This window comes from Spea bombifrons, chromosome 4, assembly GCF_027358695.1.
Source record: "Spea bombifrons isolate aSpeBom1 chromosome 4, aSpeBom1.2.pri, whole genome shotgun sequence".
NCBI lineage: Eukaryota > Metazoa > Chordata > Amphibia > Anura > Pelobatidae > Spea > Spea bombifrons.
The window spans coordinates 25910358-25934102 of NC_071090.1; the positions used below are offsets into that span (position 1 = coordinate 25910358).

Genomic DNA, 23745 nt, shown 5'->3' on the forward strand with positions numbered 1-23745 from the left:
TGTAAATGTCAATATACGTAAAGCAAATGGCATTAAATGCACTCTTAAAGATTAACATTAACATTGTTTCTATTCAAATATCTGTGTTTTTTCATATTTTACACATTTTTCGGGGTTCTACCAGTAAGAGAAACAAAGGAAAGTTCATAAATTAAATGCATACATTTTGAAAGGATGTACCATACATGACAAGTAAGCTTGGAGATCTCAATATGTGCACATAATGCTTGGAACAGCAGTTCCAGGGTCCATATTGCTGTGGCAAGTGTGAGCAAGTGGTGATGGAAGCTCAAATTGGAGCTCTGGTGAAGTATATTGCAACACTGAGAGATATTGACAAACCTATTGCTTACCGAGCAGTGTTTAGATTGGGCACCTAGCAATAGTTACACATGGTTGGAGTGGGTGGAGGTGAGAGGATAGACAGTTTTTAATCTCAACAAATTTGCTAAATTTAAGTGAAGAAGATGTTGAGAGGGATGAGAGAGATGTTGAAGACCCAGGATAAAGCTCATCTATCGTAGAGGTGATTCATAAGGAAGGGAAGTTTAGGCAGGTTGTTAGATTAGGGAAGTTTAGGCAGGTAAGGGATTCATTTGTTTAGACAGAATAATCTGTGACTCTGATTGCAGCAACCAATAGTTTGCTGTTTCCCAAGAGACTGGGTTCGGCTTGCTGCAGACAGAGTGGACAGATTATTGGGAGGGACTGGAGAGGATCCAGCTGTCTTGCTGCATATTGGTACCAATGACAATGTAAGAGGAAATTGGAGAGTAATAAAAGGTCATTTTATGGATTTAGGGATTATGATTAGGAAATGGACTACCAAGGTAGTATTCTTGGAGATACTACCTGTGACAGGTGCTATACCAGAAAGATAGTGAGAGATAATGCTGTTTAATGCATGGCTGGAGTCTTTAAGTAAGAAGGAGGGCTTTGAGTTTTTAGAGCACTTGGCTGATTTTGCTCTTGGGTACGACCTCTATAGTCATAATGGATTCCACCTGTGAATCTGTGATTGGGGAGAGGATAGCTTGACAGTTGGAGAAGTGCCCCAGATCCCATTGCTGCACATTGGAGTAAACGATTTATTGAATGTTCCCATCCATGTACTTATTGCAAATTTCCAGCTATTTAGTTGGTATACCACCAAATTTTTTATGGCATGTGGCAAATTCTCATGCGGGTGTTGAGTGTGCTAGGAAGCATGTTAACAAGCCCATTTCCGTGTTGTTGGCATTTAGGGAGGCTGTTATTGTTAAACATGAAGAGTTGGAAGGGAGGCAGGACAGGGTTCACCTTTTGGATGTGGTGCTGGATATTTAATTGCAATGCCCAGTCCAGCCTGGAAAGACCAGATGATGTGGTGGGGGGGCAGTGAGATGCAATTTCACCTCTGCATCCTTTGGACATAGTGGTTGGTTATACTGGCATGCTGCAAGGGTTAACCACTCAGTAACCACTCATTTTGCCAGCGCTTCAGCTGGGGTTAGGAAATCTTCTGGGTCGGCCTGCCGCTGGGGAGGGAGGAAAGGTTCCTCCACTCCCGGACCGGTAAGCTGCCACTGGGGAGATGGGCCAGCTGCCACATCTCCCGGTTGCTCCCGCTGCCGCTGGGGAGGAAAGACAAGTTCCTCCTCTCCCGGACATGTGAGCTGCCGCTGGGGAGATGGGCCGGCTGACGCATCTCCCTGGATTCCTGTAGCCATTGCATGTGCGGGGCAGAAGCCAGCAGCGCTCTGCCCTGTTGCCAGCGCTTCAGTTGGGGCTAAGGGATCTGGGCAGACTGCCCAGCATTCTGAGGACCCAGGTGTGGAGACCACAGTGTTATTCAACCCTGTTGGGTTAACATCCTCAGACATAAAATCTAATAAATCTGCCATCTCTGGATCTGGTTGTGGAGCAAAGTCGCACAGCTCCGGTATCGGATCTGGGCTCTCTACCCAGTATCCCTGTGACTCAGAGATGGAGACCGCAGTCTCATTCACCCCTCCCGGGTCAACATCCTCGGATGAATAATCAATAAGATCCATGGATACTGGGGCATACTGTTGAACACGGTCGAACAGTTTTTTATATGCCCTCTCAAGTTCCCATTCCCGTACGACTAAAAAGTCTAGATCACCTCCCAGTTCGAGTGCAGCTAGGAGGTCTGCAGGCATATTCTATATTTCTATAAAACAAGAGACCTATAGTATTTTTGTATATAAGTGGAATGTATTTGTGCATCTTCCAATGGCAGCCTACAATCCAGTTCATGCAAATACTGCTTTAAAAATATTTTGAAGAAAATGGGTTATGTATAAGTTCTACCTCACAACTTTTCAGGAAAATACAATAGAAAGTACATTAATATCCATCTGCCTGGAAACTGCATTCAGAAGAAATATGCACTGCATCTATACATTTCTTGACAAGACTCACGAAAGACACCTCTATTCACTCAAAAGGAATAGGAAGTAAAATACCATTCTGGGATACGAAATTATAAAAACTTGTGATGAAACACGAACGTTCTTTGTTCAAAGTACAACTAATGGACATATATAGGGTGTGGATAACTGGACAATTGGGGGCTGCATGGTTCCATACATACCCGCAATGGTTTATGCATGTGTGTAAGTGAGTATGCATGTTAGCGTTTATCCTTGTTAGTTATTGGTGGACAAAAGAAATACTGCTCTCTCATAGGGTGTGCTTATAGGAAGATCATAAGGTGGGGGATAAGTTGGACAGTGGGATGGATATAGGAGTGGCTGATGGGAGGGGCATGGGGCCAAGGCTTTATGTTTGTACTGGCCCCCAAGATTTATGATGGGACTACTGAAGTGAGGAGAGAAAGCATGGTGGCAGGTAAGGAAATTACAGGGGGTGTGAAATTGGCAGGCACAAAGACAAGCAGTGGAAGGACAGAGATCTAAGAAGGATGAGAGAGAGTGAGACAAATGGAAAAAGGGGAAAGAAGGAGGGGTGGAGAAAAACGAGAGAACAGGAAAAACAGAGAAGAGGCAGAAAAACGGTGTGCTGTGGGGAGACAGAAAAAGGGAGATCAAGGGAAGAGAGAGAAGAAAAAAAAAATGGTCATGTCATTTCAATGACGGCACATACGCCAGTGTACTATAAATATCTTTTTTCTTAAGTTTGTGTGTGGCCCTTATGTACACATTTTTCTATTAAGCAGAAGGATGTAATGTCTTACCCACATACAGAGCCCTTTCCTTATTATTCCTGTCACCAACCCACTCCCCTGGCGATGGGGCCATCTTTGGAGGTATCCCACGCAGCTACACCACCACAGGGTACTTGGAGACATCACGGCCCTCTTTAACATGAGGCAAAAGGGGCAGCTGCCCCAGGTCCCTTCATTCTTGGAGGGCCCATAGCAGCTGTGTCGCACCCAGGTAACCCCTGTGCCTGCTGCTTATCTCTGTGTTGCTGACACACTATGCGAGCAACCTCTCTTGTACCACCCATGAGAAGAAGGAATGCAGAAGGGTCACGCTACATTACATAACCCTGCTGGGTCCCTGCTTAGCCTGGGCACAGACTATGTTTCACACAGTGCGCAAGCAACACAGAGGTAAGCTGCGGACCTGTACGGAGGTGTAAGAGTGCCACAGAGAAATCTACAGTTGAGGTACACTCACTGGCCACTTTATTGCAGGATAATGCACCATGTTACAAATCTTACATCAGCTCACAAACATGACAATGAGTTCACTATACTCTAATGGCCTCCACAGTCACCAGATCTCAATCCAATAGAGCACCTTTGGGTTGTGGTGGAACAGGAGATTCGCATCATGGATGTGCAGCCGACAAACCATCATCATGTCCATATGGACCAAAATGTTTCCAGTACTTAATACATTGGCCAGTGAGTGTATATGTGTGTGATAGCATGAATGTGTAGGTGGGGGCCAAAGATGGCACAGACAGGCTGTTTGAGGGCAAAGGTGGCACAAACAAGCTGTTTGAGGGCAAAGGTGGCACAAACCGGCTGTTTGAGAGCAAAGGTGACACAAACCGGCTGTTTGGGGCCTAGATCACATATTTATGCTGTTTGGGAGCAAAGATGGCACATATTTCTGGGCATTGACAAGCTGTCTGGGGAGACTGTTTGGCAGGGCCGGCACTACTATGGAGCAGAGTGGGGCAATTGCCCCAGGCGGCACTTTTGCCTAATGCACGCTGTGCAGAACGTCTTCTCCTCAGGCGTCACATCAGCGCTCACGCCCGGGGGGGGGGTCATTTCACACTTCACCCCAGGCAGCACAATGTCTTGGGCCAACGCTGTTGTTTGTTAACAAAGATTACACATACATGCTGTTTTGGGACAAATAAGCAGAGACAAGCTATTTGGGGACAAATATGGCAAGTCCTATGTGTCCAGTCTGGGTGCTGGGCAGGTCTTGTGGATGCAACCTGGGTACTGTGGCAAGTCCTATGTGAGCAATCTAGGTTCCAGGGCAAGTCCTATGTGTGCAATTTGGGTACCAGGGTTGGCCTTTGGGGTGTGCGCCCTATTTAGGGTTTATTTGATCTATAGCAGCTCTGTAAGATTGGGCTAAAATTCCTTTATGGCGTCAGACTATAAAAGCTCTTTTGTAATTACATGACTGCTGAATCAAAGTTAGCATTTAGGAAAACTTAATTATTTCATAATTGAATGTTTTATAGGTGAAATATTATGATTCTGGCCAAAAACATACCTTATTAATATGGACACTGTCTTGCACATAAGAGATTATGTAATATTGGAAATGTGCGTTCAAACAGATTCTACTCATTGATATTAAGGAGTCCTTGCATTTTATTTATTAATTTATTTACTGACGTAAGCAATTGTTACACCATTCTGGTATTAAATATGCGTAGTTTGCTAAACAATAAACACATTCATGTGAAGAAACATTCATGAAAGAATAAATTGACACGTCTGCCAAGGTGTATTTGCTTAATATGCTTGACCATACAATTAATGTACCTTTAATGCCGGTTCCCAGAAGAAGCTTGCTTGGAAATGTAGCTGCTGTGGCCTCTCCCCAAGTGGCCCCCTTATACCACTAGGGTAGGTCTGGAGTCAAAGATTTTTATGATTTGCAGCTGCCATTACAGCCATTTTGTCTCGCTTGTCTTGCTGTTGTCTCGCTTTTGTCTTAGAAGAATGTGTATATGTGGTTTGTTTCCTTTTTGCCTTTGCTCTAAGTGCCTTGTTGCGAAAGAATCGTAAGTTCCCCACACCAAGGGAGAGGTTGTCCCTTCCTTGACCTTTTTTAATCGAAGGATCTCCACACCAAAGCAGACCTTTTTTTTTTAAACAGTCAGAAGATAACGGAAACATAACAGCAGATGCCTAGTAGATATGTTAATGAATGTTTGCAGTTTTTGCCTATATATTGTTAGAAAATTAAGGAGGGAGAGAGAAGTCTGCAAACTGGACTCTCCCCTGTGTACACTTGAATAAAGAAGCTCTTGCTTATTTAACTCATTGAACTGGTGTAGTCAAACTTCTTGCCGACATTCACAACCTGTATGCCAAAACAATGATGGAGGGCTCCTATTAACATACTGCTTTTATACAAATATGTCAGAAATTGTTCCTCCACAGAAAGTTCCATTGATCACTAACATATAATTTTTTTCTGACTACCAAAATATTCATGAAGTGAAATACTGTATTAGCTATGGCATTGCACTTAAGTGGTACTAACTACCACCACCAAAATGTATCCTTACATTTATTTTAGTGCCAGAATTAATATAAAATTAACTCTGATACTTAAAAATTTGCTCAACTATTAAACTCAGCATCAATAATAAGAAACTACTATATTAATCAACCCTATAAGTACATTGTATTGTTTCAAATATCTCCAGTAACTGGTAGATACCAGTAATAAGCCACATTGCCAGAAACCAGGCCCAGCAGTAAAATGTTGAGGATAAAATGCTACCCCACCACAACCACACAAACCAAAACCATGCCCACACTCATTATGTTATATTATGAATAATAGGTTCACTCTCTCAGGCTCTCTCACACTCACAATGTCTTCCTACCTTCTCCACCTACTGCTTCTGTGTCCCTGTCTCATGCACATATTCCCTCACACATTCTTACACATTTACATATACTCATCCATGCTCACACATACAAATTCATGCTCACACTTACACATCCATGCCCGAACATACACAGTCATGTTCACTCAGCAATATTTGCACATACACTATATGGACACACCTCTTAATTCTTGAGTTCAGGTGCTTCAATCAGATCCATTGCCACAGGTGTATAAAATCAAGCACCTAGCCATGTGAAAAAATAGGTCATTCTGAAGAACTCAGTGCATTCAAGCGTGGTTCTGTGATAGGATGTCAACTTTGCAATAAGTCAGTTTGTGAAATTGTATCCCTGCTAGATACCCCACCCCTGTAACGTCTTGCTTAAAATCCATCAGCTTTTCCTGATAAGGTTTATCCTGCAATCTATGGCCCAGTTTATTAGCCCCTCTCCTTCTCCAAAGTTTCTATATCCTTCTGAAGATATGTTCTTCAGTTCTGTACCTAATACTCAAAGTTCTCATCAGCGCTCTGTACAATGGCATGAGCACTTCCCTACCTTTAACCCCTTGACTGCTAACGACGGCATGGTGCCGTCGCTAGCAGTCCCAGTCAGGTGCTAACGACGGCACCATGCCGTCGCTAGCACTCTCCTACCTTGATGGGGGTCTGTGGACCCCCATCACCACCTACCCCGGCGATCTGCCCCTCATTTTGAAGGGCATCACTGGGACCACCCGATCCGGCCGTAATGACGCGATGACGTCACCGTGCAACTTTATTGAAAACTGACAATTGTCAGTTTTCACGGTATGGGGGCATGCTGCTTAGATGCCTGTATTTCAGGCATCTGAGCAGCTACAGACCCCCAACATATACCGTTGGAAAGGTAATCGCCTCACCTTTCCAACGGTATAATGTTTGTAAAAAAAGAATAAAAAATATTATGTTAAAAAAATAAAAATGTACAAAAAAAGTAAAAAAAATGATTTGGGGGTCTCTAAAGGCAGATAAATAAAGATCAAAATTGCCTAGAGACCCCCAAATTAAATTATCTAAACATAAACTGGTTTAACTTTAAAAAAAAAAAAGTTTAAGTATTCTAGCTAAATGATCACTGTGGTAGCCAATGTTACCACAGTGATCATACAGCTATAAAAAGTCACATTCCCTTTTTAAAAATGGCCGATACTAAATTTTAACCCCATGATCCCTTTGATCATGGGGTTAAATTTAGCCAATGGTAGAGGAAGGCAATTTTTGAAATCCAGATGAACTGCAAAAATCAGCCGTATAGCCTGTAGTACATAAGTTAACCATGTCATCCCTGGAGCCCCTTGCATTTTTACTGCAAAACTTATTTTTGCTGTAAAAGTGATTTTTTTTCTCCCTTCACGATCATCTCTTTGGGATTGTAAGGGGAAAGAATGGTGTGTGTGCTTCTGCGAGTGAATGTATGGAAAGTATGGTGTGTGCTTCTGCGAGTGAATGGAGATATGAAAAGCGTGTGAATGGTCAGTAATTAGGGTTGAAGCCTTGACGTGGCATTACTGCTCACGTAAGAAGTTAAATTATGGCACAAAAAGTACATATTTTCAAAAACTACACCCCTCGGCGCATCAAATGAGGGGCTGCGTGTGTTTCTAGGACAAACCTGGAGTGCGCAAGACACAAATGAACATGTCGCTATGGTTAGAAAAAACATATTTTCTAGCCAAAGCGACATATTCCATCATTATCTGTGAACTTAACTTTTGTCCTAGAAATACATGTAACCCCTCATTTGAAGCTCCAAGGGGTGTAGTTTCTTGAAATGTGTACTTTATGTACCCTAATTTAACTTCCCTGATGTCTAGACCACCTTAACTTCAGATATGGCAGATTGGAGAATCTTGTTAAAAAATTGTCTTAAAACATTTAGGGGTGATGGCTGCATTTAGACAGCTCTAGACAGCTGGGAAGTTAAATTATGGTACATAAAGTATATATTTTCAGAAACTACACCCCTAGGCGCATCAAATGAGGGGCTGCATGTGTTTCTAGGACAAACCTGGAGTGCGGAAGACATAAATGAACTTGTCGCTTTTAATTTTATTTATTTTTTATTTTTATTTGTGTGATATTCACTTATTTGTTGTGCACGTCAGTTTTGTGATACAAATACAAATAAGACCTCATTTGCTGCGGCTGGGGGTGTAGTTTCTAAAAATATATAGTTTTGTTGGCATATTTTAACATCCCGGGCAGCTAGAGCTGTTTAATTGACGCAGCCATGCATTAAATTTAAAGATGAATTTTGTGATAGTCTAATAAATTTAACTTTTAGCAATAAAATATTAGAAAAACACAGTCTACTGTTCTCAATGTCTGTTTATTTTAGACCGGTTACCTACTACAAATATTTAGCAACACAGGTTTTGATATTAGAGTTTAGAAAAATAACATTACAAACTAGTTTTTATTGAGTTGGAAGTGAAAAATTACACTTTTTTCCCATTTTTGGTTGTATTTTGCAAATCTAATGAGACATACACATATAAAAATGGTATATTTGGAATCTGCTGGGTGTGCTGAAAAAAACAATATATGGTTTGTATAGTTTATTCCCAAGAAATGTACTTCTAAACGCGTTTAAACGTGAGATGCACCAAAATCCCGAAAACTAGCTTAGCACCAGGGTTTAAACACACCTGCCCATTAACACGCAGATACACATACACTGCCCTTACACAACCCTGCCTTTACACACACACCAGCTTACGAGCATACAAATACCTATAATGCTCTTACACACACTGCCAATACACATACACTGCACTTACACAACGCGTTTATACACACCTGCCCATTAACCCCTTTAAGGACAATGGGCAGTCCCTAAACAATTCATTTTGAGCCCGTACATGTACGGGCTTTGTCATTAAGGGGTTAACATGCATATACACATACACTGCCCTTACACACGTGCCCATAAACACACATATACACATACATAGCCCTTACACACACGTGCCCATAAACACACATATACACATTCATAGCCCTTACACACGTGCCCATAAACACACATATACACAAACATTGCCAATACACACACACACACACTGCCCATACACACACACTAGCTTACACAGCCCTTACACCCCTTTTTCCCCATCTCTTCATCCTCCATCATCCTCCTCCATCATCCTCTAGCCTCCATCCTGTCATGGGAGTGCGAGGTCTGTGACTCCAAGCCTCTAGTTTAGTGCTCCCTCATAACTATGCGCCGGCTATTGATGCAGAGCGCCAGAGTGATGTCGCACAGACAACCTCTCTTGCTGACACTTCCGCCAGGGCTTATATGACTGCACTGGAAGGTCACGCCGGTGCTCCGTCATATAAGCCCCGGAGGAACTAACGGGCAGCAGAGGTTGTCTACACGCATTGCGCAGACGTCCACCGGCTGCCCCCACTAGACACCAGGGAGTCCGAAGTATGAGGAACGGGTCTGGGGAAGCATTGGTAAGTCAGGGGGGAGGCAGAGTGGCATTTGGGAGATATAGGGCATTCATGTAGGCAGAGTGGCATTTCTACAAGGCAGAGTGGCATAATGGAGGTTAAAAGGCATGTCATAGAGACATAGAGTGACATATAGGGGGTATAAGGAATATATGGGGGGCAGAGTGGCATATATGGGTATATAAGGCATATTTCTCAATCGTAGTTTTTATTAAATATGAAAAATTGTTTACATGTGAATACCGTATTGGCTCGGATATAGGCCGCCCCCGTATATAGGCCGCACCCTAAAAGTTTGGTGCTTTTTTAAAGAAAAAGTTTTTTTTCTTTAAAAAAGCACCAAAAAACATGCTGCCACTCTGTCCTCCCTCCCCGAGATACGCTGCCACTGTTCTCCCTCCCCGAGATCCGCTGCCGCTGTCCTCCCTCCCCGAGATCCGCTGCCGCTGTCCTCCCTCCCCGAGATCCGCTGCCGCTGTCCTCCCTCCCCGAGATCCGCTGCCGCTGTCCTCCCTCCCCGCGATCCGCTGCCGCTGTCCTCCCTCCCCGCGATCCGCTGCCGCTGTCCTCCCTCCCCGCGATCCGCTGCCGCTGTCCTCCTCTGCCCCCCCCTCCTCGACTTACCGGAGCAGACTCCCGGGTGTCTTGCGGGGCCGGCGAGGGACATGTACGCAATACGCGTATGCAACTTCCGGTACCGGAAGTTGCATGAGCGTATTGCGTAAATGTCTCCCGCCGGCCCCGCAAGACACCCGGGAGTCTGCTCCGGTAAGTCGAGGAGGGGGGGGGCAGAGGTAAAACGCTTAGATAACCTCCCGTGCCGGCACCCCCCCCCGTGGGAAGTGCTGGCAGGGGAGGCTGTCTGAGCGTATCGGGGATAAGGATGCAGGTCCCCTGCACCGCTGCGGGGGATCTGTATCTTAACCCCGCTGCCTGCCCGGCGCCCGGGACTGCATGTCCCGGGCGTCGGGCGCTAGAGCCCGAATATAGGCCGCACCCCCACTTTAAAAACTTAAAGTGGGGGGAAAAAGTGCGGCCTATATTCGAGCCAATACGGTATTTACTAGTAAAACATTTTTCCTATAGTCCTATAGTCTTATATTCAGGCTTTCTTTACAAGCATATACAACAGCAAATGGGTAACCAAGTCCATACAGTAGCCAGTGACAAAATTGCCAAAATATAAAGGAACCATTGCCCTACCCGTTTTGTCGGTTGTCCCAACATAACTTGCTGCCCCTGTGAATATTATTTCTTTTTTTTCCATATTTTTTTTTTACCTAAAGAAGAATCAACTAATAAGTATTATTTTTGATTTATCCATTTGCCTTTCATCACGGGATATATATTTGTACACACAAAGTTTTTCGGGGTCACAATTGGTTATATATTATATATTATTATAATTAATATGTATATTTATTAACTCATTTACATGTTTCCTATTGGTGTAATTTTTAGTTTAAGGGTACTCCACAATAAAACATGTCTTACGTTATATAATTGTGTTATTTTTTCCTCAGGCATTAAACCAATAACTCATTTCAGTTTACAGGTCATACTGCATTAGTTAATTACTATCACCCTGCTCTATGACCCAAAAACACTTTATTATAGACAACTGGCTGTGATGTCCTGAGAGCTGCACAGCATGCACCACAGTGATGTATATATGTGTCCTGTTCCTGCTAAGCAACAGCCTCGACTGGCGATACAATGCAGAGCGCTATAATAAGAGACCTACATTGGTTTGTACTTATCTATTCACACTGGAGATATAGGGGGGCATACAGGATTAAAATGATGTATTAATAATGAAGGCCTTTTAAGGAGCTGCCCTGTGGATCAAGATAAACAAAATGTTATTTCATTTTTTTTACCAAAATCCCAATTAATGTTTGCTAAATGTGTTGCATCAAAACACAGAGAACAAAAATCTAATATAATAAAGCAGAGGGAGAGTGGGAGAGAGAAAGTTAGTTTTGGTTACTGCCACTGTAATACCTAGGTTAACATATGCTGTATTATTAGGAAAAAATACCCTGGGTTTTATAAGTGTCCCTTAAGTTAACCCTGCACCCACTGATTCACTAAAGGAACTGTTTCCATGGGAAATGGTGGAAATAAATGGGGAAAGTTTGGAATGAAAACAAAAGGGACCCAGTCCCAATTTTATGATAAGGAATGATTACCTACACAAAGTAAACCAGTAAATTTGGAAGTTAACTTGGGGTAGAGAAAACCAGAGATAGACTTCAAGAATTAATTTTTTGGCCAGGACTCAATGAGGAAGTAAAATGCTACTGTGACACTTGCCCTAATTGCGAACTTACTGCACTTCGGGCCAACTTGAGAACCATGTTAATACTCTTCTCTATCATTAAAAGACAGTTTCAACGAATCAGTATGGATTTGGTGGGCCCTGTTGAATGATTCACTAGAGGTAATCATTATATATTGGACATTGTAGACCATGCTACTAGATATCCAGAGGCAATACCTTTGAGAAATTTTTCTCTTAAAACTATTCTACAAGAACTGTTACAGGTCTTTTCCGGGTAGGGTGGCCATAAGAAATTGTGTCCAATCAGGGCAAGTGTTTTGTTTCAAAATTAATGGAGGAAGTGTATATACGTCTAAAAATTAAGGCAGTATGTGCATCAGTTTATCACCCACAAACACAATAAAACCATAAAAAACATGTTAAAAATAGTGAATAGAAAAATAAGGTAAAGACTGGGATTCACTGTTACTCTATTTGATGATTGCAATCAGGGAAGTACCCAATTCCTCTACTAGCTTCTCACTATTTGAGTTACTATATGCAAGGCAACCCAGGGGCATACTGGGTGTTGTAAAATAAATTTGGGTGGAACAACCATCCAAGGAAAAAACATATTAGATTTGTTGCTCAGATGAGGGACAGAATGGCAATACTTGCACCAAAAGTGAAGGATCAATTAGCTAGTACCTGTAATTTTGGAAATTACTGTATTTGCTCGAAAATGCTCTGAAAAATAACCATTGTCTTATATTCAAGGTCGTCTTCTAATCAAACCTCAAATAGAGGTCTGACTACAAGACTAAGATCCAGATCCCCTGCAGCACTGCAGGAGACTCGGATCCTCCTCTCTGGCAGCCGGCACTTCCTCTGGGGGCTTCTATGATGGAGCGCCAGCATCACATGACCTTCTGGTGCTCATTCGTAGAAGCCTCCACCGACTGCCCCACTAGACACCAAGGAATCTGAAGCACGTGGGACAAATCTAGGGAAGCACTGGTAAGTTAGGGGAGGGTAAGAGTGGCATAGGGGGGTATAAGGACTTTCTGGAGGCAGAGTGGCATATAAGGGTTAATAGGCATATCTGGGAGGCAGAGTGACATATAGGGGGTATAAAGCATATCTGGGGGCAGAGTGGCAAATCATAGTTATAATTAAATATGAAAAAATTGTTTATATGTCAATTAATATTTACTAGTAAAACTTTTTTCTTATAGGGTAGTCTTATATTCAGGCTTTTTCTTTTTTTCTAAATTAATATTGAAATTTGGGGGGTCATCTTATAATCAGGGTCGTCTTATAATTGAGCAAATACGGTATTTATCAATATCCATCAGCGACCAATTTGTTATAGCAGAAGCTAATCAAACGAAATTATTGCCAGAGGATGATCTGACTTTAAAAAGAGCACAGGAAATAGTATGTTGCAAAATTATCGATGGACTGAAATATACAACCAACTCTAAACTCTAAACACAAAGCAAAGTGTTAACTCTTTAATTTAATGTCCAATTCCAGTTACAGTTGTGGAGTAACAGGACATCATACAACATTTTGCTGATCCAAAATGTTAATTGTCAAAACTAAGGTTATTTGAAATGCTTTTGCGGAAGTTTAAAGCAGCGGTCCCCAACTTTTTTGGCACCAGGGACCGGTTTTGTGGAAGACAATTTTTCCGCGGACCGCTGGCGGGGTGTTTTGGGTTTGGCTGAATTACACTACATTTATTGTGCGTTTTACTTTTATTATTATTACATTTAATATATAATGAGATATTTGCAACTTCCCTGGTTGTCTTTCCATCCATAAAAAGCACATAAAATTGTGCCACTCTGCCCTCCAGATATGCTTTATGCCCCCAGGATATGACACTCTGTCCCCTGATATGCTTTATGCCCCCAGATATGCCACTCTGCCCCCATAGATATGCCACTCTGCTCCCCTAGATACGCCAGTCTGCTCCCCTAGATATGCTTTATACCCCACAGATATGCCACTTTGCCCCCATAGATATGCTTTCTGCCCCCATAGATATGCTTTATGCCCCCTGATATGCTTTATGCCCCACTAGATATGCCACTCTGCCACCCTGACTTACCAATGCACCCCCAGACTCCCTGGTGCCTAGCGGGGCAGCCAATGTATGTCTGCGCGATGACAACCTCTGCTGCTGCTCGTCACATCTACCGGGGCTTCTATGCCGGCGCTCCGTCATAGAAGCCCCTGCGGAAGTGCCGGTAGCAGCGGAAGTTGTCCTTCCTGGCTGCCATAGAGGAGGATACAGGTCCCCTGCTGGGGGATCCTCATCTCCGACAGTCAGGGGGAAGTCTGTGCTCAGACAACCTCCACTGCTGCCGGGGCTTCTATGGTGGAGCACCGGAATCGCTCCTTCATAGAATTCCCGGGGGAAGTGCCTTTAGCAGCGCGGTTGTCTGCATGGCTGCTAGAGAGGAGGATTCAGGTCCCCTGCAGCGCTGCGGGCCATATGAATCCTCACCCTGCTTTTTGCCTGCAGCATGGCTAAATGAAAAAAAGATAACACCCGCCCGGCGCCCGGAACTGCCGTGCGGCCCGGTTGCTTAAAGGCCACAGACCGGTACCGGTCCCCAACCCGGGGGTTGGGGATCCCTTGTTTAAAGGATCAGAGGACTGAAACACAATCCGCTGGGATTCAAAATTCAGCATAGAAAGGAAACTTACAAATATGATTTTCAACCTGATTCATCAAATTCAGATGGGGAGGATACAGTGAGACATCTTCTTATCAGCACAGTAAGTAGAAGTACATCATGCATCAACATTGCATTGCTAATTGACGGAGATAAGTTTAACATGTATGTATATACTGGAGTGGCAGTATTGGTTATTAATAGGGCTGAAACAACGAATCGATAAAATCGATAATAATCGATAATGGAAATCACTGTCAAAGATTTTCGTTATCAATTAATCAAGTGATCGATTCGTTGTTGCAGCACTCGGCTCCCTTTACCTCCTCCGCGATCGTTTCTCCGCTTCAGCTACGCGCTCTGCAGTCTCTGCCTTCAATGAGCTACGTGACCTTGCTGAGCGCCGGATGTGACGCGCTTGAATTAAGAAATGGTGTTGGTCTGCTGTATAAAGTTTTAAACTACTTGAAGGGTGGAACGAGTCCATAGCTGAGGTAAGTGAGTGTCTATGTGCGAGTGTCTATGTGCAAGTGTCTATGTGTGAGGCAAAGTGAGAGTGGGGGTGCAGGGCAGAGTGGGAGTGGGGGTGCAGGGCAGAGTGGGGGTGGGGGTGCAGGGCAGAGTGGGAGTGCAGGGCAGAGTGGGAGTGTGAGTGCAGGACAGAGTTGGGGTGCAGGCCAGAGTGGGGGTGGGGGTGCAGGGCAGAGTGGGAGACTGGGTGCAGGGCAGAGTGGGAGTGTGGGTGTGGGTGCAGGACAGAGTGTGGGTCCAGGGCAGAGTGGGAGTACAGGCCAGCGTAGGAGTGTAGGCCAGAGTGTGAGTGTGGGTGCAGAGCAGAGTGGGAGTGTGGGTGCAGGGCAGAATGGGAGTGTGGGTGTAGGGCAGCGTGGGAGTGTGGGTGCAGGGCAGAGTGGGACACTGGGTGCAGGGCAGAGTGTGGGTGTAGGGCAAAGTGCTGGCAAAGTGCTGGGGCAAAGTGTGAGTGCTGGGGCAAAGTGTGAGTGCTGGGGCAAAGTGTGGAGTGCTGGGGCAAAGTGTGGAGTGCTGGGGCAAAGTGTGGAGTGCTGGGGCAAAGTGTGGAGTGCAGGGCAAAGTGCTGGGGCAAAGTGAGGTCTGGGGCAAAGTGAGGTCTGGGGCAAAGTGAGGGCTGGGGCAAAGTGTAAAACTTTTTGTTGGTATTAAAACCTAGTTTGAGAAATAATGTGTTTTGGGTTCTTGTATTTTAGCTTTAATTAACGTATTTGCTCGATTATAAGACAAGGTTTTTTCCAGAGCAAATGCTCTGAAAAATACCCCTCGTCTTATAAATCAGACCTCAACTAGGTCTGACTATGAGACTAAGATCCAGATCCCCCGCAGCGATGCAGGGGACCTGGATCCTCCTGCCCCCGGTACTTCTGAGTCCCCGGTGCTTAGTCCGGGCAGCGTGTAGAGCCCTACGCGATTCGCATACACAACTTCCGCTGCAGCCGGGAGGAGGTGCGGTTAGCGGCGGGGGTTGTCTGCGTCCATCGCGCAGACCTTTCCCGGCTGTCAGAGATCAGAGTGACTACGCACCGGGGACTCATAAGCACCGGTAAGTTTTGAGGAGGGAGGGGGACGGGGTGTTAAATGGGGGGCATAAGGCATTTCTGGAGGCAGAGTGCTCTGTGAAATGCCTTTTAACCCCTTAATGCCACTCTGCCTCCAGAAATGCCTTTTAACCCTCTATACGCCACTCTGCCTCCTGAAATGCCTTATACCTCCCTATATGCCACTCTGCCCCATAATATGCCTTTTAACCTCCTAAATGCCAGAGTGGCATATAGGGGTATAAGGCAATTCTGGAGGCAGAATGGCACATAGGGGTCAAAAGGCATATCATGGGGCACAGTGGCATTTAGAGGGTTAAAAGGCATATCATGGGGCACAGTGGCATATAGGGGGTATAAGGCATTTCTGGGCAGAGTGCCAAGCCAGAGGGCAGATGTGCATAACTGGGGGGGCAGGTTGAAAAAAAATGGAAATAAAAACAAAATATTTTTCTCAATCATAGCTATTATTAAAAAAAAACTGTTCACATAGATTACATGAATTAACATTTACTGGTAAAACTTTTTTCCTATAGGGTCGTCTTATATTCAGGCTTTTTCTTTTTTTTCATAAAGTAATATTCAGATTTTGGGGGGTCGTCTTATAATCAAGCAAATACGGTATGTTAGTAAAATAAGAAGGCGGAAAGAGAAATGCCATTGTGATAAAGAGATATGTGTTAATGACACAACTTAATGTAAATTATACGTTATTTTAAATAAACGAACAATTAGCATATTGATTATTTTTATCCAATTAATCGATTAATCGAAAAAATTATCGGCCATCTAATCGATTAGTTATTAACAAAGATCATTTACATGCTCTGAGGTTGAACCGTAAAAATAAAACTCCATCCATATTCATTAGAAACTCCACCACAAGGATGTGCGACAGTTACAGTAACATATAAAAATGTTATTAAATGTTGCTACCACCGTATGTGTTAGAGAAGGGTGGGCCCCACTGTTAGGTCACAATTAGATCAATTGATTTAACTTTCATAGTATTCCCCTAAGAAGAAAAGAAGCCCAAATTCTGTCTCTACGGCTGATACTGAGCAATGGATTAAATGCCTTAAAAATAAATATCGGTTTTCGATAGTTCACAAAGATACAGCATTTAAATTGCATCTAAAACCTGGTGCCCATCCAAAAAAAAGTTTAAGGCCATCCAGCTGCTTTTGCATTAAAAACTTCAAAGGCTGGAGGAATCAGGAATCATGAAAAGTAAAGCTAAGTAGCTGGATATCACCAATTTTTCCAGTCAACAAAACATTAGGTGATTTTCATATATGTGGGGATTGCCACATAGCTCTAAATCAACTAATTATCAATTCCCAATGCCTAGAACTGATGAAATATTGATAACTTTGGCCGGTGGGCAAACTTTCAAAAAAGCAGATTTGGTTTTTGGGATTCCCCCAGCACCCACTATATGGCAGAGAACAATGAAGCAGGTGGGAATATACCGTATTGGCTCGGATATAGGCCGCCCCCGTATATAGGCCGCACCCTAAAAGTTTGGTGCTTTTTTAACCCCTTAACGACAATCCCCGTACATGTACGGGGTTGCCGTGCAACGGGTTAACGACAATGCCCCTACATGTACGGGCTGCCGTTAAATAGCTGCATCGCCGCGATCGCGGCGTTTTCGCCGCGATTGGCGGCTTTGCAGCATCCACGGAAGCCTCACAAGTGAGGCAGCCCTTGGCAGCCCTCCCCGGAAGAAAACGGCGCCTGGCTAAAACTGTTTAGGAAGCGATCGGAATCGCTTCCTAAGCATAAACTGTGTTGCTGACATGCCTCAGTATCGAGGCATGTAGCAACACAACCCCCCCGACCCCCGATCGCCTTGTGATTGCTCCGAGGAGCAACCACAAGTGCCATCCTGTGAATGACGTTGCCGTTATTCACAGGATGGCATTAACAATAGATCTTAGTTCACAGAGGGTCTATCCAGGCCCTCTTGAGAACTCTCGAGCTCCTCCTGCAGGTTGAATGCAGGTACTGCATCCAACCATGCAAGGTCAATGGAGCCCAGCTCACTATTGAGAGTGATTAGTAATAAAAAAAAAAAAAATTGGTCAAAAATGTTTAAAAAAAAATTAAAAAAATATGGTAACATGTAAAAATCCCCACTGTCACCAAAAAAAAAAAAAAAAAAAAGTTTTTAATAAGCAAGTCCTAAAATTCTTTATCTTTACAAAAATTCCAGCATGGAAAGAGTTAAAATATTGGCATTACAAATGCCCATAGGGTGTCTAGTATTAAAAAATATATGAATTGATGGGGTAAATTGAATTGGCCGGGTTCAAAGATGTCCCAAATATGGGACATGGGGCAGATGTCTAAATGGCAAAAAATACACACCTCACAAAGGCGGCATTTTACCTCCCAAATAACCCTACAAATCACTGCGCTCAGGAGATGTTACTGAACACATATTGGGGTGTTGTTTGACACGGACATATACCAGGAGCGATAGATTTATACCTGAAGTACAACACGTGTGAAAAAAATACAAAAAAAAATTACTAGCATAAAGTTTCACTAAGGGTGGTGGTAAAATTAGTGCATGGAAAGGGTTAAAATACCAGCATTTCAGATGCCTTGGGGTGTCTAGTTTTTAAAAATATATGACTTGATGGGGTAAATTGCATTATCCGGCTTCAAAGATACCTGAAATGGCACATGGGGGGAAGAATTACCAGATTTGGAAAAAATGGTTTTGAAATGGCAAAACGCTACCTGTACTTATTGCCCCATAACGTGCAGAAAAAAGCAAAAAAACATAAAAACATTGGGTATTTCTAAACTCAGGACAAATAGTAGAATCTATTTAGCAGGTTTTTTCATTCGTTTTTGCAGATAAGTAAAAGTTTTCTGTTTAAAAAGTGAGAAAAAGAAATTTTTTAACAAAAAATCCCCATATTTTATCATTTTATTTTATAGTAAATTAGATGATATGATAAAATGAATGGTATCTAAAGAAAGCCCTGTTTGTCCTGGAAAAAACAATATATAATATGTGTGGGAGCATGAAATGAGAAAGAAGAAAATTACATCTAAACAGTAACACTGAAAAACGTTAAAAGAGCCATTGTCCCACAATATACTACGAGTAAAAACCCCTATTGTCCTTAAGGGGTTAAAGAAAAAGTTTTTTTCTTTAAAAAAGCACCAAAAAAAAACATGCTGCCACTCTGCCCCCCCCGAGATATGCTGCCACTGTCCTCCCTCCCCGAGATATGCTACCACTGTCCTCCTCCTCCCCCCCGATATGCTACCACTGTCCTCCTCCCCCCCGATATGCTACCACTGTCCTCCTCCCCCCCCGAGATATGCTGCCACTGCCCCCCCCCCCCGAGATATGCTGCCACTGTCCTTCTCGACTTACCGGAGCAGACTCCCGGGTGTCTTGCGGGGCCCGCGGGGGACATCTACGCAATACGCGTATGCAACTTCCGGTGCCGGTACCGGAAGTTGCATACGCGTATTGCGTAGATGTCTCCCGCCGGCCCCGCAAGACACCTGGGAGTCTGCTCCGGTAAGTCGGGGGTGGGCAGAGGTAAAACGCATCGTGCGGACGGTCCGCACGATGCGCTTAGACAACCTCCCGTGCCGGCACCCCCCCCGTGGGAAGTGCTGGCAGGGGAGGCTGCCTGAGAGTATCGGGGAGTAGGATGCAGGTCCCCTGCACCGCTGCGGGGGATCTGTATCCGAACCCCGCTGCCTGCCCGGCGCCCGGGCGCTAGACCCCGAATATAGGCCGCACCCCCACTTTAAAGACTTAAAGTGGGGGAAAAAAGTGCGGCCTATATTCGAGCCAATACGGTAATTTACAAAGTATATGCTTGGTGACATGCTGGTCACTGGATGCACTGATGAGGAAAATTTTAAAAATGTTGAATTTGTACATCAGACACTTTAAGACTACAGACTTATGGTCTACATTTAAAATGCAAATTCATGGCTCCAAAGCTGGAGTTTTGTGCACACGTCGGGAATAGAAATGGTATTCATAGCACCAAAGATTCAACGCATAGGCTTCAATGTCACAAAACTCCAGTCTTATTTAGGACTGTTAAATGATTACCATACATTTTTTACCATACAGTCTTATTTAGGACTGTTAAATGATTACCATACATTTTTATGAAACTTGGCTTGGGTACCTTATACCAGTTACTAAACAAGAACATACCTTGGTTATGGACATTTGGTTCTAAAGCAGCTTTTATGAAGACCAAATAAATTATATGACATACAAATAAATCTATTGGCCAGGTTATCTTGTGTAGGGTTATGTAATGCATGGCAGGTCTCCACTAGGCAAGAAGGGGAGGGAGTGGGAAGTACATGTGAGTGTGTGTGTATGTACTGTAATGTCAGAGTTGGTGTCTTTTTGTGTATATGTATAGAGCTGGAGCCAGTCATGTGGGATATGTTACTTGGTGAAGTTGGGGGCCACTGGGCACTGTGATTTTTGTACTGGGGCCCTGTGGTTTATAGTTACCCACCTGGTCATGTGACTCCCATTCCATGAGACTAATGAGAGCGCAAGAATAAAGGAGTAAAGAGATAGCATCTCTTTCTGACCTTTATGTGTTATTTGTCATCTCTTTTGCCTGTTTATATTTTCCTCTTTCATCTGTTTCTGTTATATAATATATACAATTTTTTTACCTTTCATGGCTGCAGATTTGGGCTATAAGTGGAGCAGATCCTTGCACACTTGTTAATGCAGGAATGGGAGGTGCTTGACCAGGGGCATTACTAGAAACCACAGGCCCCCCAGTGCAAAAATTGTCCTGGTGCCTCCCAACTTCACCCAAAGTCCCAGCCTTGCCCCTAAACAGCCTGTGAGTTCCACTTCTGCTCCAATGAGCTTATCAGTGCTATCCAAACCCCCAAACAGCTTGTCCGTGTCTTCTTTGCCCCTCCCTCTAACATATACTCTGGCAAACATTTGTCTGGAACTCGGGGACAAGACTAAATGAGACTAATTTAACTGTAAACAGGGACCATTTTGTATTCAGCAACAGGCAAAAGCAGGTCTGTTGAGATCTATGAACAGAAAGCACAGAATTAATGATGCAATTCTAGAAGATAATCAGTAGATTGTACTTTTTACAGAAAGTCCTATGAGCTTAACTCACAAAAAAGCTGACTAGTTGCATAATAGACTTGTGCACAGCGAGCAAAATCAATTCGGACAATTTTTTTTATTCATTTTTGCTGCATTCATTTTCGTCTACAAATTTTGAGTAAGAAAGGGAATACAGCGACAACAACAGCACTAGAGCACTGGAGGACAGCCACATCCAGCCACATGATATTGGACTGAATTTGACTAAAAAATATAAATTACATGCTGCATATGCAGTCCCTTGTCCTGGCCTGCCCTGTTTATTTTTTGCTTGCTCATAGTCTACTACGTAACCCCAAATCATGAGCATCATGTGAATTGTAATTGAGTTAAGGTGAGGCGATTACCTTTCCAACGGCATAAAGCTTGTAAAATAAAAATAAAAAATATTACGTTAAAAAAGTAAAGATGTAAAAAAAAGTAAAACATGATTTGGGGGTCTCTAAAGGCAGATAAATAAAGATCAAAATTGCCTAGAGACCCCCAAATTAAATTATCGAAAAATAAACTAGTTTAACTTTAAAAACAGTGATCATATAGCAATGAAAAGTCATATTCCCTTTAAAAATGGCCAATACAAAATTTTAATCCCATAATCCCTTTGATCATGGGGTTAAATTTAGCCAATAGTAGAGGGAGGCAATTTTTGAAACACAGGTTTTGATATTAGAGTTTAGAAAAATAAGTGAACCTAATGAGACATACACATATAAAAATGGTATATTTGGAATCTGCTGGGTGTGCTGAAAAAACAATATATGGTTTGTATAGTTTATTCCCAGTGGCGTCGCTACAGGGGGGCAAGGGGGGGCAATTGCCCCCCCTAGGATATTCCTTGCCCCCCCTGTTGCCCCCCCCCGCCGAATTTGGAGCCACCCAGGACAGTCCCCTTGACTGCTAACAACGGCATGGTGCCGTCGTTAGCAGTCCCAGTCGGGTGCTAATGACGGCACCATGCCGTCACTAGCACTATCTTACCTTGATGGAGGTCTGTGGACCTCCATCACCACCTACCCCGGCGATCTGCCCCTCACACTGAAGGGCATCACCGGGGCCACCCGATCCGGCCGGTGACGGCACGCGCAATGACGCGATGATGTCACCGCGCAACTTTATTAATAACTGACAATTGTCAGTTAAAGCGGTATGGGGGCATGCTGCTTAGATGCCTGTATCTCAGGCATCTAAGCAGCTACAGACCTCCAACATATACCGTTGGAAAGGTAATTATCTCACCTTTCCAACGGTATATAGCTTGTAAAAGAATTTAAAAAAATTATGTTAAAAAAAATGTAAAAAAAATGATTTAAACATAAAGTAGTTAAACTTTAAAAAAAATAAAAAAGTTTAAGTATTCTAGCTAAATGATCACTGTGGTAGCCAATGTTACCACAGCGATCATATAGCTATAAAAAGTCACATTCCCTTTTTAAAAATGGGCGATACTAATTTTTAATCCCATGATCCCTTTGATCATGGGGTTAAATTTAGCCAACGGTAGAGGAAGGCAATTTTTGAAATCCTGATGAACTGCAAATATTATTAAAATCAGCCATTTAGCCTGTGCGGTACGTGAGTAACCATCTCATCCCTGGAGCACCTTGAATTTTTACTGCAAAACTTATTTTTGCTGTAAAAGTGATTTTTTTTTTCTCCCTTTACCATCATTTCTTTGGGATTGTAAGGGGAAAGAATGGTGTGAGCTTCTGCGAGTGAATGTATGGAAAGTATGGTGTGTGCTTCTGCGAGTGAATGGAGATATGAAAGGCGTGTGAATGATCAGTAATTAGGGTTGAAGCCTTGACGTGGCATTACTGCTCATGTAGGAAGTTAAATTATGGCACAAAAAGTACACATTTGCAAGAACTACACCCCTTGGCGCATCAAATGAGGGGCTGTATGTGTTTCTAGTACACACCTGGAGTGCGCTAGACACAAATGAACATGTCGCTATGGATAGAAAAAACATATTTTCTAGCCAAAGCGACATATTCCATCATTATTTGTGCACTCAACTTTTGTCCTAGAAATACATGTAGCCCCTCATTTGAAGCTCCAAGGGGCGTAGTTTCTTAAAATGGATGAATCGTCTGAATGAGGGAGAGCATGAGTTAACTTGTGGATGAATTATCTGAATGAGGGAGAGCATGACTTAATGTGTTCGTGTGTATCATAGATGTATAATTGTGGAAGGGCAAAGATGGCACTAGCAGGATGTTTGAGCCTTGGGGACCGAGATGGCACAGGCCGGGTGTATATGGGACAAAGATGGCAAATCTTATGTGTGTTATCTGGGTGCTGGTCAGGTTCTATGTGGACAGTGTGGACACCAGGGCTTGCTTTGGGGTGTGCAACCTGTGATCTATATATATGTGTTTTTTCAGTGGTATGATTTAATGGTGGAAATTATTAATGCCCCCCCAGTTTGACTGTGGTATCTTGTGTGCCCCCCCTATATATTGTTTCTAGAGTCGCCACTGTTTATTCCTAAGAAATTTACGTTTA

The 23745-nt window shown here is 43.3% G+C and overlaps 2 protein-coding genes across 4 annotated transcripts in view; one reads left to right on the forward strand and one right to left on the reverse strand.

Moving 5' to 3' along the window:
• Positions 1–23745, reverse strand: part of ACSL6 (acyl-CoA synthetase long chain family member 6) — a 147562-nt gene that overhangs the window by 56849 nt on the left and 66968 nt on the right. The gene's annotated exons all lie outside the window — the stretch shown is intronic.
• IRF1 (interferon regulatory factor 1) overlaps positions 1–23745 on the forward strand; it is a 218281-nt gene that overhangs the window by 11938 nt on the left and 182598 nt on the right. The gene's annotated exons all lie outside the window — the stretch shown is intronic.